The sequence below is a fragment of the Ictidomys tridecemlineatus genome, chromosome 8, assembly GCF_052094955.1.
Source record: "Ictidomys tridecemlineatus isolate mIctTri1 chromosome 8, mIctTri1.hap1, whole genome shotgun sequence".
In the NCBI taxonomy this organism is placed as follows: Eukaryota; Metazoa; Chordata; class Mammalia; order Rodentia; family Sciuridae; genus Ictidomys; species Ictidomys tridecemlineatus.
In genome coordinates, this window is record NC_135484.1 from 27,097,867 (window position 1) to 27,112,192 (window position 14,326).

The following is a 14,326-nucleotide window of genomic DNA, read 5'->3' on the forward strand; positions in this document are numbered from 1 at the left end:
CATCTGAGTAACATACCTGATGGATAGCATTTTCTTCTTTATAACCAGAGAAGAAATACAGAGTCAGGACCTTTCCTACATAATGAAACTAAGATAAGTTTTTAGGTTCATATCACGTTATCAACTCTTCTGTTTCTGAAAATATTTGGTCAGTAGTACTTATTATTTGAATGATTTAAAGCTTTTGTATGGGTATTAAGCCCTTCGCTGAAATATTACAAAGTGGCAGTGCTGGTTAAAAAAAAAAATAAGTTCTTCAGTTGCCTATGCCTCTGTTGACTAGAATGGAACATAAATCACCCTCCAGATACATTATATTGCAACATCTTTATTATAAAATGATGTCTCTACTGTGAGTGAGCACAGTGGTCACGGTTCACACACACTCACATCTTGTTTTAGACAAGTTTAAATTCTTTCCAATTAAAGTGAAGCCGACTTTTCACTATTCTAACTGCTAGGTCTCAGTGTACTAAAGATGGAAGAGTTGTATGATGTAGTGTGTAGAGAGAAAAAAAAAATCCCCAAAACAGAACACGCATGTGCATGCACCAACACACACAGATTTTACGAGAGGTAGCCTTTACCAAAAGGCAATATTTATAGCTCTGAGTCATTTGTGGCTTTTAAATGTAATGTTATAATGCAAATAGATTTTTTTTTCCTTCCTGGAGTGATGCTCATGAATAAACGTGAAAAGGATGCAGGCTGGAGACAGGGATGGGAAGAGGAGGCTGAGAATGAATCAGCGTGCGCCTGCTTTCTCCAGAATCTGTCAGTGCAGCTATGGGATCGGTTCACTGCTCAGCATGATGACTCGAGGCACGGCTATGTGTGACATGGCACCGAACAATTCCCATCCGAGGCAACAGACCAGGAATGCTGCTCAGCCCACCACGCAACAAAAATGTATGAAATCGCATTAGCAGAAAAACAAGATTTCTGGGTCTTACCACAGAAAGGCTTTTTTCCCCTCCTAGATGAATGTTCACCTCTAATTGAGCAACTGTTACCCTCTTTATTTCTACCTGAAAGTGGCTTTTACAACTCATAATTAAGGGCAGGATCTTTATAATCCCATCATGATGGAATGTCTTTTTAGCGCCTGAATGCAGTTCATTAACAGGATATTTAGGGCTGTTTCTTCGGTGCTTAATTGGACTACAATTCATTTGCGTGCCCTGAACATGCATTTTAAATCTTTTACAAGAACTCCATTTAGCGACTCTCCAAAACAGGTTCTGGAAGGCTCAAGTCCACGCCCTAAAAAAATGCGTGCGACATGTGACTCGATTTGTAGTTGAAAAGGAAATCGCAGCAGGAAAAATATCTAAAACCCAATCGGGCGATCTCTAAATTAATAGAACAAGATTGTTTTTAAGAAAGAAAAGTTATCCAGTACATTAATATCCAAAAATCAAAACCTTTTTTGTTAAAATGGAAATAGTATGAAAGTTCTGCAGAATTCAAAAAGAGAGTCGCACCCCCCACCCTGCAGCCCACCACCAAAGAACTGTGTGTAGAAGCAGCAAAGGAAAATATGCAATACACAACGTACAATGGACTTTTGTGGGTGTGGGAGGCTCAGGATTAATTTGTTTAAAATTCATAGCTGATTTTATGAGAAACATTATATATTCTATTCACAGGCTGTTAGATTTGGAAAGCTTTAGATAGAACAATTAATTTAATGGATCCAACGAACCCAACCAGAAAGTTATTAAATGATATAAAGTTGTAATATAAACACATCTTTCAATCTAAACAGACATGCGAGGCGTGCATACCTTACTTTTTTAGCTTGGCACCCACTTAAGCCAGTAGGATCAGATCAGCCCTCCAGATAGAATTAGTCTTATTTTCCCCACAAAGGTTTTAAAAGTCTCTTCAGTCAAACCTGGTTCACAAGGACCTAACCAGATAAAGTAGCTCTGAGGCTGACCTTGCACCAACAATCCTTAGTTCTCTACCTTTCCTTAAGGAGAGGAACCCTGGGATACATGGGTCATTCCAGGACTCCAGGATCCTTCAGAGAGGGGCTGAACCAGGCTTGTGGAAGGCTTCCCTCCAGCTATTAAATAACATCCTTCAAAACTCTTCCAAGAATTAAAGTATAATCCTTAGCAAAGGCCATGCTTCTGAATTGGTCATTTATTTCAAAATTCTCAATAAAAGACAAAATAATCATATTACATTTAATGGGTTCAAGGCCAAAAATATTTTTTAAAAATTTAAAACCCCCTAGTCAGTAACATATGCCTAGAGAGGCCTGAACATTTTAAATGACTTGTCCAAAGTCTCTCAGTCCATCTAGAATCCAGATGTTTATCCTGCAGGGTTAAACTCTTTCCACAGTAGTACTCTGCATCTGATACTTTTTATTTTAATTTATTAAAAGTCACTTATTTCTCTAGATGAGGTGGTAAGTCAAATTTACTACATTTCTTTTTTTTCCTTTAATTTTTATTGTTGGCTGTTCAAAACATTACATAGCTCTTGACATATCATATTTCACTCTTTGATTCAAGTGGGTAATGAACTCCCATTTTTACCCCGTATACAGATTGCAGTATCACATCAGTTACACATCCACTGTTTTACATATTGCTATACTAGTGTCTGTTGTATTCTGCTGCCTTTCCTATCCTCTACTATCCCCCATCCCCTCCCCTCTCATCTTCTCTCTCTACCCCATCTACTGTAATTCATTTCTCCCCGTTTTTTTTCTCTTCCCCCTCACTTCCTCTAAATTTACTACATTTCTAATAACCCTTTGGTACAAAAATTTCTTATAAATAGACAAAAAAACATGATGAAAAAAGCAAGAAAACAAATCTTATAAGATTCATTTCAGTGGAGTATGCAAAATTTAAAATGTTGCTTATTTTTATAACCAAATATTTTGAAATTTTTGAGCTATAAATCAGATTAAGAGCATTTGGCTTTAAAAATAATTATATGCTTATTTTTTTCACAGCTGCTTATCAATATAACTATGAAAATTTTTTGATAGTTTAAATTCCTTAATAATAGGTCTTAAATATAGTACATTTAAATCTATGGTACTGAATTTAAATATAACTGAGGTTCTATGAGTGGTTACTTCTTCCCTCATTGAACATATTTTAATCAATATAATAACTATTAGCTTATGTAGTATAATTGAAGTATTTTTTCTAAATATTTATATTTTAAAATAAATTTTAACTATGTTTCAATATATATTACTATTACTATGACTATTACTATATGTATCATTCCATATATAAAATATATAATAACTATAGACACTATCCAAAATAAAAATCACTTAAAAATAACTGGTATATGCTGTTAATAAATGCTAAAAGTATTTAGTGTGCAATGTAGCACCAGCATGGTTTATAAAATTTACAGCTTTGTGGAGTATCTTCAAACTGAGCTTGAATTAATTGGCTCTGTTTCTTTGTACAAATAAGCTGGTAGCTTTATTTGGAGGCTAACAAGTACAGTTTTAACTGCTTTGTTTCGTTTTGAGTTTTTAGTCGTAGTGAATTAGCAGTAATCTCAGTGATCAAAATCCCAGTGTCCAAAAGATTAAATCTCTCTTAGATACTTAGTCAGGAACATAAAAAATTTTTTTGCACCAGATGACAGACAAACTCAGAAGTATTTCCTATTTTATTTTAAGTAAACTATATATTTACCACCATTATTTATGAAAAGTTTGGTGCTAATGTGCATGAAAACACTATGGCTACAGAAGTTTAAGAATGCAGCAATCGGAAGGATAGATATCAAGCTCTATCATTTTAACATTGTAAAAGCCTGCAGAAATCTTAATTCTGAAATTACATTCATGGATCAACTCAAATTTATTCTAATACAATACATCTAGGGAAACTTATTTTACCCTTTCATCAACATCTCTCTCACACATAGTTTATCAAGAAATATCATAAAATGATTTGCCAGTATATGTTTTTTGGCAAGGACTTATTTAGTAATCTCTCTAAATGTTGATCATCAGAATTTCTTTTAATCCTTAGCAAATTTATTCTCTGTCAATGAATTTCAATAATCCATCCTTAGCATGATATTAATCTGTATAGAACTTTATATCTCCTCCTTCTGGGGAACAAATATCAATTTTGTATAATTCTACAAATTTCTTTCCAATATAAAAAATAATATGTAAAAGAAAATTTAAATAGATGTAGTAAATTATATATGATCAAGTATATCAAACTGCTATTTTTAAAGATACTACTATTACAAAAATCATCCCAAAGCATGTTTTGTTTTGATTGTAAATTTATCAGGATAGATTTTCCCCCAAACTCCTAAAATAAATCTAACTGCACTGTAAAATTTAGATTATTTGTATTATTTCACATAATTTTTTTCTTGGATTATTTTGGCTCAAAAATGCATTTGTAATGTCTAAGCCATAGACAGGATTAAGTGCTTATTTAAGCTATTAAGAACTTTTTTTGCTCAAGTAAAGTGTGTTGGCTAACTTGCCAAAGATTTGTTATGAAAAAAAGTTTGTTTTTTAAGAAATTAACTAGTTAACAAAGACATACATAACTGAGTACAAAATTGATTTATACTTTATTTATATAAGATCACTGTAATACAGCATACAACCATGATTTATTTTATGTATAATTTCCTGTTGTTATATCAGAGGTATCAATTTACTTATAGTGTTTATGGGACTGTGATATAAAAAAAATATGCAGCTATGTTTTACTTTTAAAATATTCCAGATTTCTTAATATTCTTTAATGATACTCACAAATATTACATAATAATAACTGCATCATTTTATTAACTCAAATTTAACTCCAAAATGTAAATTCATAAATAAAAATTATTGAATATTATCTTCTAGTGAGAAAGTTAAACCATTTGATTATACTATCCAAGTCTACCTTTATCAAGCCCTAATTATCTATGTAGGTAATTTGTATATGATATGATTATATACTTAGGTAATAAAGGTAAGGAAGGATTTTGTAAGATTAAAGACAATTCAAGGGATAACAAAGAAAAAGATGACATAATAAAATTAAAAATTCTATTCATTAAAAAACCAAGCACAGTGCCATAAAAAAACTTATAAGTAAATATTTAATTTGATAGAAATAATTTTGACAAAAGGTGGCATTCCTTATTATAAAAGACTTTAAAAACCATTCAGATACTAATAAACAGGAACCTGGACAGACAGTTCTTAATTGGAAACATGATAACTGTGACAAAGTCATCAAAAATTAATGAATAAATTTATTTAAAATTAGTGAACTCACTAGTTAGAGAAAATTCAATAAAATCATAATGTTACCATTTCTAATCTCTACAATTCACAGAACAGACTTTAAATGTTGATTCTCAGTGCTCACTGAAACAGGCAGGCAGGCATTATTTGAAAGAACATAAATTTATATTAACTTTAGGAAAGCAAAATGACAATCAATTGAAAAACATCTGTAGTCTTTTAATCAACATTTATACTTCTAAAGAAATAATTAGAGATAGGTTTATAGACACATATGCAAAGATGTTCATTGCAGTGTTATTTATAATAATGAAAACATCAGCAGAAATGCAAAGGTCCAATGATAGGGAAAGAAATAAGTTATTTATGATCCATCCATGTGATCGAATGCTGTAACACAATTATAAAGACATTTCCAAATCATCTTTAATGACCTGGAAATTTATTATTCTATATAGTTAAATGAAAATTTAGGACTCAAACTTATATTTGTATAATTATTAAAATAAATAGCGAAACATTAAGTAAATAGAAATAAACTAAAACATTATTAAGCTTAAGGATAATTTCAATCTTTTTAAAATATTTTCCAAATACCCTATAATACAATTGTATTTTTAATTATAAAGTTTCTTTAATTTTTTTAAAAGATAGGACACTTTCAAAATTATTGAAGAAGCAAAAAAGTGATATAACTAGACAATAAATATAGACATAGAAATGTTGATATTTTACATGAATATGCAAATGTGCATACACCATTACAGTAAACAGTTACACTGAATCAAGTTTAAATAGCATTCTCCTATGTGTTCATCTTAACTTGCTGTTATAAGCTAATTTGGTAGCTGAAGGTGTCCAATGAATGGCCATTACTTTTCTTGCTTGCAGTAAATGAGTTTTCATGAAGCTTAACACAGATGTAATGTTACCCTGTCGACTGACTTTCTCCCCCTCTTCATTTTTCTCTTCATCTTTTGATACCTCAAGTTCTTTGCAAACAAGTAGAGTATAATTACAACTACTATGATCACTTCTCATCCAACTGGTGCTGTTCCTAGGTTTATTGTAATTTTTATTTTAAACCTGTTTCAATTAGGTCACCTGTTTCTAAAAGGCCACTGGTTGGCCCTGACAAGTGGTTTGTCTACCCAGGAGGCCCTGACCCACTCTGCCAGGCATGGTCACTCTCTCCAGGACTGCCTGGAAACGTTGATTTCTGCTGCAAACAGCTACTTTGGTAAACCATTTTTGAGCCAAGGAACTCAAGGCATAAGGAACCACTACAGCATATCTATTTTCTTTTCCACCTGTGGTAGGGCTTGAGTTGCCAATATCAATATTTTGCATGTTCAAACTGTATAAAAGATAAATATGTTATAAAACAACATATACATGCAGTTAAGAAAAAGTCTTGGGCTGGGGTTGTGGCTCAGGGCCAGAGAGCTTGCCTCTCATATGTGAGGCTCTGGATTAATTTTCAGCACCACATAAAAATAAATAAACAAAATAAAGATATTATGTCCAATTATAACTAAAAAAATATTTTTTAAAAAAGAAAGAAAAAGTCTAGATCTTGGAATCTTTCAGGAACCAGCCACAAATCCCATAACTGCAAGAAAATGATGTAATTCCCATGTGTCTTCTATCAGGAAAGAGGACACTTTCCACAACATATTTGCTAGGTTAAAATTGGGACTATATACTGAAATTGAAGAAAAAATGTAAAATTCTACTTAGAATATGATATTTTACTAACTTGGTAACTGTTTTAATAATGATTTTTCCAAAAATATATAAAACAGTTATATTTGTTGAAACAGATAAAAAATTAATATCACTTATTATTTTGAACTTAAATAATTTTAAACTGAAGACTTTCTTATCAGCAGTTTACAATATAAACTCAAGTAGTTATGTAATTAATGCAACATCTTTTACTTGAATCCTCAGCAGTTACCTCGATTTATTTGTCTCACCTGGTATCACAACCTTCATCTTTGAGCAATGACTAGCATTGTTTCTTTTAATGCACTTTTTTCTAGTCTCCACAATGTCTGCTTAGGAAAAACTGCATGACTTCAGCATGTGTTTTTCCTTGAAATTCAAACATGCTAAGCATATTATTTATAATGGTACACAGCAAAAAGTAGAATTTTTTAAAAACTAAACAACTTTGCAACCAGTAATTGCTTCCCCTTGATACACTTGAAGTGCTAATGGAAAAAAAAAATCACTTTTTCTGACATTCTGATTTAAACATGTTTTCAATTTATATTAAAATTTATTAATTTTCTGCAAAGCTGAGAAATATTATGTTTATTTGCAGAAAAATCCTTAAGTTTAATCCTTAAATTTTAATCTCACAAGAGATTCTGTAACTCTGTCAAGATACATATTATTAAATTAACAGTTCAATAAAATAAGTTTACATTAAATATATAATTTAAATATAAACATAATACTATTTTGGCAAGATATAACCTCTGGTTATAGTGAACGAATTTTGTTTATCTCTTCTAAACAGAAAAAATGTTAAAGTTTTCGTTGCCAAAAAATTTATTTTCAGATATTCATGCAACTCCTCTCATTCGAAAGGAAATAGTCTCCAAGCCTGATTTCAGAACTGGATTTTTAAACAATGGAAAGACAATACTTAAGAAAAATATTAACTCTAGTAGACTTATGCTTATATTCTTTGGAGAAGAAAAATTTATTCACTAAATATTTTTTTTAAAAAAGAGAATATTTTACATTTAACTTTTAGCAAAAATAAATAACAGATAAAAAATTTCTGTAATTCTCTTGGTTTTCAATCTAGATTAGAGGTTTAAATGTCCCCCAAACAGCTCGCTGTGTTGCATTGCCATCTAGCGGACGCCTGCAGCTACTACAGAGTGAAGAGCTCTCTCTGTGTTCAACGAAACAAAGTTAAAGCTGAAGGACAATAAAGATCACCTCTAGACCAACCCAGGAATTTTTCAGCTATGAAAAATGGCAAAGAGAAAACAAATATCTTAGAAATATTTCAAAAACAATGAAAATACATGTAGTCAATATAGTGCATCATTGTTTATGGTAAATAGAAATGTAATTTAAGGAACAGAAAACAAATACTAATATAGAATATCACAGATTGTACACAGCTTTTGGTTATTTGGTATTTCTGCCTTTTCTTACATAAAAATTAGCATTATAAGGCTTAGGATGTAGCTCAGTAATAGAGAACATGCTTATAATGCATGAGACCCCAGGTTCAATGCCCAGCAAAAACAACAACAAAAAATTAGCATTATACTATACTATAAGGCCTGATGTTGTCTTCCTTTTTGCTCTTTCTGCACACACACACAGGCACACATACAAACACATGTGTTTATATTTGCAAAAAGTGATACAAGACATTTAAACAAAAATGTGTTTGAATATGATTTACTATAGGGTGAGAAAAATAATATGGAGAAGGGATAGAAATAGAAGCAAGACTTCTCTAAATAATTTGTTAGATAAGATTCTGAAGTCATATAAATGTTTTACATTTTTTAAAAATGAAATTAATAAAAAAGAAATCTGGCAAATAAAAATAAAATGAAATTAATCAACTTAATAGAATACTAAGTTGGTGGCATAATCATTCAGAAGGAATTATATCAGTTTACCTTCAAAGCATGTTCTTGGTAAATTCTTCACAGAATACATTCTTTGGAAAAAAGGAGCCGCAATATTGTTTTAACTTAATTGAGTGCCCTTATTTGACATTGGTAGATTTAAATTAGTCTTTACATAAGATAAAGCAAATAAATAATTATTTTTATGTTGCTAGAAACTAAGATTTTTTCCATGTAAGAGAAAAGGGGAGACAAGAAAAAAAAGTTAAGTAAAAATCCTGTAGAGTTAGTGTGAATTTAAAATATTACTATGAAATATGAAGCCTTCCTGGGTCTTGTGTTAAAATATTGGAATGATAGTCCTAGGGTGGGAGTGGGGCAAAAATGATAAAAATACTGTTATTTCATTTGGGCTCAGGAACCTATCTTAAAGCCTTCAGGAGTTTGGCCAAAGATTGGGCAGAAGCAGATTGCAAATTTCTATTATTGAGAGAATATGTAAATGATAAAATGTCTGGTAGCCAGGCAGAGATAGAGTATGTTCTTTGTAGTCCTCTTTCCTCTTAAATTTACTAAAAATGAGGACAAAACTAGAGAGACTCGGAAGGAAGCCTCAAATGAATGGGATCCCTTAACTTGTCTTCCCCCAGGAAGGTTTCAGAAGAGGGCAGAGAGAAACCAGAGCCCAAGCAGGGACTTCTACCTCTCCCCAGCGCCTGGAATCCTTCCTTGCCTAGACAAATGGAAAAAAAAAATTAGAACAATGCAAACAGGATACTCAAAGTTCCCCTTTCCCCAGGGAGAGAAGAAATCTGGTTCCTTTCCTTCCTCTATCCACCCTGTTTCCTTAATGTGAGGTTCCTCTGGGAGGGGGAGAAATTGTGTTTATACTTTAACTAGCTCTGATTTGAAAAAAAAACTTAAACTGGAACTACAGTATGTGTTGGAAGACCCACATGAGGTTGCAGATCAATTAAACCAAGTCCACAACCCCCAACTTTACGCCCAGATCAAGCTTATGTCCATATTGAATAACACTGAAGGAGTGAGGAATAGATTCCCAAAGAAGCATCAGCAGCTTGAGGATGTGAACATCCAGCCAGATCTGAGGTTCTTCCTACCTGCTGCTGTAAAATTCCCAAATCAAGAGCCCCTCTGAGATAATGATTATTAAATACATAGGGGACACCCGAGAGATCTTAGAGATTTAATTGTAAAGGGAACAAGGAAGGCAGTCCCTCAATCCCAAAACATAGGCAAGGCTTTTGATATAAAATAAGAAGGAAATGAAGGGCCAACAGAATTTTCAAATAGATTGAAGGAAGAGATGAGAAAATATTCCGGATTATATGTTGATGACCACTTAGGGCAAAAAAAATGTTAAAGCTACCTTTTGTGACTAATGGTTGGCCTGATACTGCAAGAAAAGTACAGAAATTAGAAAATTGGCAGGCTACAAGTTTAGAGAAATTATTGAGGGAAGCTCAAAAAGTTTATGAAAAAAGGGATGAAGAGAAAAGGGACATGAGGATAAAAAATTATGCTCTCCATCATAGAACAAGTAACCAAAGAAAAACAGGTCCTGAAAATCAGGTAAAGAAAGAACCCCACTCAAGATACCATAAGAAACAACAGGCCAAAGGACCACGGGAGGAAAAAGGAGAAAACAAATGCTATAACTGGAGAAATGGAAAGATCCTTATATGGAGACAAGTCTCCATTTCCTTGAGAACTTTTTCCTGAGGAAAAACTTTTTCCTCATGGAACCTTACATTCTTTAAATATCTGGACTACTCTAATCTGATCCAAAAGTGCACTCTGATTGGATAGATGTTCCATATTCTCCTTTCCTCAAGTAATTACGGCTATATCGTTTCTCTCTCTCTCTCTCTCTCTCTCTCTCTCTCTCTCTTTCTTTCTCTCTTTCGTTCTTTCTTTTCTTTCAGAACATCAGTCTTCTCTGAGCTCATTGTTTTTATGGTGAATTTACATTTGGACCTGCACACCTAAATGAATATTGCATTCCAATTAGTCTTGTTTTGTCTAACTGGAATATTTAGCCCTCTGTCTTTCCTGCTGTCTTTTACTCAATTATTCAAGGAAAAGTTATAAAATCTTTATTCCCTGTAGGTTTTTATGTATATTTGTGCACACTCTTGTATTGTATGCCTACATATGTGTTTTTGTCTATTTATCATTTACATGGTACCAAAATTGGCATATAAGTAAATGAGAGTTCATACATTTTTTAAAAAATGGATTCAAATGACTTTTGTAACTGTGAGATGTATTCATTTTCTCCAAGTGTACAAGTCTTTTAAAATATAAATCTTTAAGAAAAAAAATTAATTTAAATTGGTTAAATAGATAAAGAGTAAAGATGTCTTTTAAACTATTAACCCACAAGCTTTTCTAGCTGACCAGCCAATCAAGAAAATTTAGTTTCTATAAATGTTTCAAGTTCAATTTCCATTGTTCTTAAGGATTTTTCTTTGTAGGAATAACCGACTTCAAGTGTTAACTAGACTTATATGATACCCTGGTTTTCATGGGCAAACTAAATTAAAAATGTGTAAATAAGTTTTGATATAAATGTGATTAGTCTTCATAAATGTGTTTGTTAGAAAAGACATCTGATTAATTTGCAAAGTTAAAAATACTAAAACAGCAACTGCTAAATATAAATTCAAGTATTCTTGGCTTCTTGAAAGCTATAAGACAATATATTGGGTCTATTAGATGTGTTTTTATAAGTTGTGTGTAAATGGGATAACAGTTTAAGACTGCATTGTTTCTGGGTTTTCACTGAAAGTAAGGTTTCTAAGAGTTAAAATTTGAATAGGTATAATTCTTTAGGCAAAGAGTAAAAGTGTTTCAGTTGTGTTTTAAGTACTGTGAAACAAAGTATTTCACCTTATTTTAAAGGAGAAATTTGTTTAAACTCAGGAATTTTCTAAAGATTGTTTCAGAATATAAATTTAATAAAAGATTTGAAACTAGAAACAGATATAAAAAAGTTATAGTTATGGAAATATATTTTAGTATGGAAAATCAGAAGGAATGGTAAAGAATACTCCTATGCTAAAGTCCAAGATATAAGAGGGCAAGAGTAGGGCTGTAAACAAGTTGTAGAATGTTGAAGTTCCAAAAGGTTTATGGAAGGTCAATGTCAAAGTGTTCATGTATGTGATTAAGTTGGCTGCAATCAGCACAATCAGCTAAAGTTATTCAAGGTTTTATTTTTTTAATAAGTTTACTTTTAATGTGCTAATTCTCTGTTTAGAAACAAGGGCTCCTTAAAACATCAATCTGCTCTTATCTATTAAAATAATTTCTTTTATCTGTTAGGTTTTATTATTTAGGGAAATTAAGTCTTAAATGCATTAGCATTTATACCTGTTTTAAAGTTTTTCAAGTGATTACTTTGTAACTGGTTAAATAAACAACTGTTATTTTAGGTTATTACAATATAGTTGATATCCTAAATATGTGTGAGCAGATACAGATACATCTGACAACTGTTTGTCTGAGCCTTGTCTAAGTGTTAATGTAAAATTGTGTAAAATTAAAGTCTATGTAAGTTTATTGGCAAAGCAATTAATAAGTACTCTCTTTTATACATTGTATCTGACATAGAAAGGCCACACTGTCATATGAAGACCTGGCTTATATCCATTTGCTTTGACTAAGTCTATTTCTGATCATCAACACTGTTTCCTAACCATGTAAGAGATTTAAAGTTATACTTTGATTTTTGTCAGTGTTGCTAATATGTGCAGGCCTCTGATTATAGTTACCTTAAATAATGGATTCTAATTTCTTTTGAAAGTTAAACTTAGTTAATATCAGGACATCAATGTAACTGTGAGATGTATTCATTATCTCCAAATGAACAGTCTTTTAAAATATGAAACTTAGGAGAGCAATTTATCAAACTGATGTTCTTCAAACTAAAGCTGTGTGTAGTGATAGTCTCTTTCAGACTTACATAAAAATAACAAATTAAGTTGGGAATTTATTTATGTCATTAACATTTTGTAATTGCATAAAAAAACCTGTCATTCATAAGCAACATATAAAGATCTTGTGCTACTATGTACACTGGGATGGTAATGTAAATATATTTTTGAAAGGTAATCAGAAAAGCCTTATTTACTTAAAGGTTGATAATGTGGAACATAAAAACATTTTGCCACTTTTTTCAAAAAAGGAATATTAAAAGCTCTCTTTGCTTTTATTTGATTCATTTTTCACATGTAATGTATTATATAAACTTATACTCTCATAGACTCAGGAAACAATATATGAAAATTTTGTAAAATGACATTTACGAAAGAGGCAAAGATCAACTTTAGAACAAAAACACTTTACCTAAGATTAATCAAGAGCCTTTCCTCACCTCTGAGGATCTGCCTCTCACCTTATTGCATGTTAGGATGGCACCAAAGTAGGATAGACTTAAGGCTATTTAAAGTTATGCTCAAAGGATAGATTTTTGTTGCAAAGATTCCTGTGATCTCAATAAAAAAATAGGAGACATAGTACAAAACTTAAAACTTAAGTAAAGGTTTGGATGAATTATAAAATGTATTGAAGGTTGTAAAAGAGTTTCAAAAGAAAGTAAAATTTATAAAGGATTTTGTATGTGATTGAGTTGATAAATTTATGGGTCTTTGTGGAGGCAAAATAGATAACAAAGATATATTAGCAATGTTATAGAAATCATGTTTCTTGGTTTGTAGCTATTATACAAACTGAATATGTTTTTGCTCTTGTTAACTTCATTTTATACTTTCCTGTAAGACTTTGTAACTGTTGCCTGTTAGTGTTTTGTAAAAGTACTCCCTCTAAGAGAACAACTTGATTTAATTTGAGATAATAAGCCTTCACCTATAGGACAGACAGGATATAAATCTTACTTCTGGTGCTAATATTGACCCCAATTAAATGGAAGGGGTAACTATAAAATTATAAACATTGAAGTTAAAACCCAGTAGTAGTTCGACTTCAATACTGGTGAATCTTACCTGCTGGCTGTCCAAAATTTGGAGACCAAAGACAAGGAAGAAAAAGGGCCAAGGAAAAAGCAGCAATATTTTGGCCCGTGCTCTCTAAGGTCAACCAAGATTGAGGGAATAGTATGATCTTTCTCTGGGCTTGCATATCCCATGATTCCCCTGACCTCCTGATCAGATGGATCATAAGTATCCTAGGCAACAGAAGCCAAACAGTGCACATTCTGCAAAGAGCAGGGTCATGGGAGAAGGAAATGTCCCTCATGCTTCCAAGGGAAGTTATATGTAGTCAGCAAGATTCCGACCCATCCTGGCAGATGGTACAACTGATAGAAGGTGGTGGAAGGAGCCAAGAGGCTTCTCACAATTCCCAAGAGTGATAGCCAACAGATATCAGCTGGCTCTTACAACACATAGGAAAAGGTCACTGTTGACCAACT